The sequence below is a fragment of the Anomaloglossus baeobatrachus genome, chromosome 6 (assembly GCF_048569485.1).
Source record: "Anomaloglossus baeobatrachus isolate aAnoBae1 chromosome 6, aAnoBae1.hap1, whole genome shotgun sequence".
NCBI classification, from domain to species: Eukaryota; Metazoa; Chordata; class Amphibia; order Anura; family Aromobatidae; genus Anomaloglossus; species Anomaloglossus baeobatrachus.
The window spans coordinates 322,240,421-322,244,916 of record NC_134358.1 but is presented as its reverse complement, the minus strand read 5'-3'; the positions used below and the strand labels follow the sequence as shown (position 1 = coordinate 322,244,916).

The following is a 4,496-nucleotide window of genomic DNA, read 5'->3' as shown; positions in this document are numbered from 1 at the left end:
ATCAGAGGGACAAGGTGGCGAAAATGAGCTAATTATCCTTTGTAAAAGGTATGGTATGCAAACTTGATCATAGGTAACTTTCAGATAACTAAAAACTTCAATGCTCCTGGGGTAATGGGATTATTTACTCTTTGCATATATTAGGATTTGATCAACACTGTGCCAGTCTTTACAAAAACCATTTCGCAATAAACCATGCTGTGTAATCGCGTTTGGAGTATTGTCCATTGACCTGATTATCAGTGTTATCTCAGTGCATATCTAAAGAAAATAATTACATTATACCTAGATATCTAGTGTGCATATCAGAGGGTCAAGGTGGCGAAAAAGAGCTAATTATCTAACTTGATCATAGGTAAATTTCAGATACCTCAAAACTTCAATGCTCCTGGGGTATAATGGGTTTATTTTATCTTTGCATTTGAATCTCTGATTATCATTGTTATCTCGGTGCATATCAGAGTGACATTAGAAGCCTTGAGTACAAGCCATATGTTATACTATTTACAGAACAGAATAAAATAGAAGAATTTAAGTGATTGATTTTTGTGCCTTGTTTTTCCAATGAATGCAGCATGTTTGCTGCTTTGAGGCAAGTGGTCCCCATGTGTCTGGTGCCCCTAGAAAAAGGTTTGTCAAACATACGTAAAAAAGCAGGCTATACACGGGCTTTACATGCTACAATATATCTACCGATGTGTCGGCGGGGTCACGTTGTAAGTGATGCACATCCGGCATCGTTAGAGATATTGTAGTCTGTAAAACCTACATGCGATTACGATTAAACGAATAACCGGTCATCGCATACACGTCGTTCAATTACTAAAAATTGAACGTCTGGTTGCTCAATGTTCCCGAGACAGCACACATCGCAGTGTGTGACACCCCGGGAATGATGAACTGCAACTTACCTGCGTCCCGCTTCTTACGTATGGATGGTCGTATAGAAGGGTAAGTACTTGTGACAGGAACAAAGCATAGGTGCGACACGGTCAACAAATTTCAGTTGTCGCACATAAGATGGGGGCGTGTCACATCACATACGATATCGTATGCAGAATTGTATGGTGTAAAGTAGGCGTAAGCCATGGTGGCCTGGAGTTATGCGCTCAATAAAAGCTTTCTCCTATACCTAGGACCACCTCCAGCTGCACAGGCAGCTCCACCATCTCCACCCTCTCCGGCTGTGGATCCACCATCTCCGCCAGCTCCAGCATCTCCTGCTGTGGAGCCATCATCCCCGCCGGCTCCAACATCTCCTGCTTCCGATCCACCACCTCCGCCTGCTGGGACACCCTCTCCTTCTCCAACCCCATCACCTGCTGCAACCCCATCACCTGCTGCAACCCCATCTCTTCCTTCAACCCCATCACCACCTTCTACCCAGTCTCCCCATACTTCTTCTAACGATGCCTTCTCCCCCGCATCAGTTGGTGAGTTTTGTGCAGGCTACCCTTCCTGTAATTTATGCACATATCATGGTGTCCCTACAAGTTGTAAAGGATACATGGATGTTTAAATGATGGTGGGCTGTCGTGTACTAATATTTGATTTGTGTTCCCTAGCCACAGGATCTGGTTGGGCCATCAGCGCCTCAGAAGAAGAAGAAGGTGATGAACCCCAGAACCGTAAGTGGTCAACCAAAAACATATACCTGACAGTTCGATGTTGGAACAAGGATGGTTAACTTTTCCCATTCCCTCCACAGAAATCCCCACACTACAGGACGTGTTGGATTCTCAACGCCATTTGTCAGAAGCCGTCCGGCGTCATGGGGAGCTGCTGGAACAGTTTTTGGCAGCCCAACAGCAGGGCCACTGAATGTTTGTGATTTAAATGTTTTTTTTGTTTTGTATGTCACATAAATCTTTCTAGTTTATTTTCGCTGTTGCTTACATTTTTGGACAAAACTTTCAAACAGGGTTTGGGAACCTATTTACTGCCGGGGACCATTTGGAATTTTCTACCAACCAACGGGGGCCACACCAAATTATCAACTTGAACACGACCAGGCTATATTTGTTAAAATAATTAATAAAATCAGCCCCAGAGTGGTGGCTGGAGAGACTGTGATGTTCGGTGAGATTGATCATTTTGATTCTCACCACTACATTTCCATGTATGTCTTGGTCTGGAGAGGCTGGGGGCATACACAACACAGGAGAAGCTAGGGCATATACATCACAGGAAACACTGAGGCATATACATCCCAGGAGAGGCTGCGTCATATACATCCCTTAAGAGTATGGGGCATATACATCACCCTGAGCAGTAGTTGGCAGCACAAAGAGCACTGTGCCGCCCTGGCAAAACCTGGGTGTTACAGAGGTCTGCATACATGTTATTGATGCTGATTTAACCCTCCCTTGGGGAGGTTCCCACACACAAACACACACCAGCCAATCAGACCCCACTCACCCCCTCCCCACGAAAACAGGAGGACATCAAGACTGTAGAGTGGCAACAATGTTTTTTTTTTTTTTTCAATGATCTTGACTGTCCAGGGGAGGGTGTGTGTGTGTGTGTGATGTTACCTCTGAGACCACCTGGCTAGTCCAGGGCGTCACATAAGCAGCCCCTGTGTGGGGCTGGGGTGAGTGGTACTCACGGCCTCAGGAATGGGCCAGCCTCTTGTGGGACCCGAAGTGGACCAGGAGAGGGGTGCCAGCTGTCGGGACCCAGTACGGACCAGTGTGAAAAGAAGACACATACCTCGGGCAGGAAAAGATCACCTGAATTACACACACGGGTGTGGGACCCGTCTTCACAGCAGCGGGCCGTTGGCACCTGTTACCAGCAACTTGGTTAATTACTGGACTGGGGTTAGTTATTGGTTTATACTGTGAGTACTCCTGCACCACCCGGTACAAGGCGAGGACTGTACCCGTCACTCTACAAACTACCTCTCCCAATTGGTCCGTGGGACTATAAATCCCCCTACCCGTGGAGGGTATCCCACCTAGCTGCCCCACACCATCAGTCCCGGGCACGGTCCCCAGAGGCAGTGGCGGTGCCACCACCTTATCAACGCAACCCACGGGTGGCGTGACAGACAATTCCCCCTACCTAATCCCCCTCTTTTTTGGGAGCTTGACATTACAGACCGGGTCACGACACCGGGATACCTGCAGAAGTAACCCCTTGGCCAGGATCTCATTTCCCCCCCAATCCCTGGGCAACACAGCAATAGGTGGCAGCACAAAGAGCTGTAGGTGGCATAACACAAACAGCACTGACAGTGACAGCACTAGAAGGCAGCAGGGAGAGCACTATGTTCCCCACCACAGCTTTAAAACAAAGAACCCACAAAAACATTCTTATTTAAGAAAAATAAAAAAACACCCACACACACACATTATATATGTGCATCTGTAGCGTTGTGCCATGATGGCGACCTTGACCTCCACCCAACCCTTTACCCCGTGAATAATGTTATGCAGAATTCATGAAAGCTGTACAAAAGTTTGAAATCAAAGACATTTTTTATTACAATTCCCTAACATTGCTTAAACAACAACAAAAACAGCATAAATATTATAACAAAAAACAAAAACTATAAATTTTGGTATTGCTTATTCGAGTCATTTAAATGTTGCCTCTGTGGGCTGAAAAATTGGTTCGTTGGGGGGAACATGGGATACTGTGCGGGGGGGTCATGCTGGAGGTGTGGTGGAGGCTCCATCCTCATCCATGGCACTTGATCCCATGAAGACTGTTGTCGATGTTCTACGTCACACACTTTTGAGGAGTCTGTCAGTTTCCCCTCTGCCGCCTTGTTGAGGGCCTCCAGCATGACCCTTTCGACATGAACTCTTTGTTTGTCATCCAGCTTACGGAGTCTTTCATCCGTAAGCTGGGCAAATCCGCAAATGGATGGTCTGCTGTGCTGCTCCAGGATTTTCTTCGCCATATCCATAAGGTCTGTTGAAGATGAGTTGTTCGGCTGCCTCTTACGGGTTGAGGAGATCCGCCGCGGTAATGGAGCTTCTGCGGTCTCCTCGGAAGTCCCGGCAATTTCATCATCACCACCTGTCACTATTGGCCCAGCTTCACAACGATCCTGCGGAACAATAAAAATGATGTTAAAATCAGATATCATGAGCAGCAGGCACAGGGATACACATGCACTGGAAACTAATGGGAGGGGCAGACTAGTACTACAAGATATGAAATGTCATTACATGGTATGAAAATAGAGTGTGGAGAAACTAGCAAAGGAGTATACTTATCTGAACTGGAAGGGATACATTTTGAAATCTGCAACAGTAATCATAGAAAACCGTAGTAACTATTTTCAATTAAATAATGCCATGTACATCAAAAGTTTCACAAAGGTACTTACATCTCCAACTGTGGTGTCAGACCGGACCTCAGGCTGTGTTCCGGGACCAAAGGACAGCGATGTTATTGTCCGTGGTACCTCTTGGTCTCTTATGAAGGCCAGCAAATCGTAGTACCAAAGCTTTGGAACGTAAAGTTCCTCCGTTCCGGCACCA

At 46.4% G+C, this 4,496-nt stretch overlaps 1 long non-coding RNA gene across 1 annotated transcript; it reads left to right on the top strand.

Annotated features, from left to right (window-relative positions):
- Positions 1 to 1,235: 1,235 nt before the first annotated feature.
- Positions 1,236 to 1,879, top strand: LOC142244324 (uncharacterized). The gene is made up of 3 exons (XR_012724507.1): positions 1,236 to 1,433; positions 1,566 to 1,628; positions 1,709 to 1,879. It is a non-coding gene; the product is annotated as an uncharacterized LOC142244324 (long non-coding RNA).
- Positions 1,880 to 4,496: the final 2,617 nt, after the last annotated feature.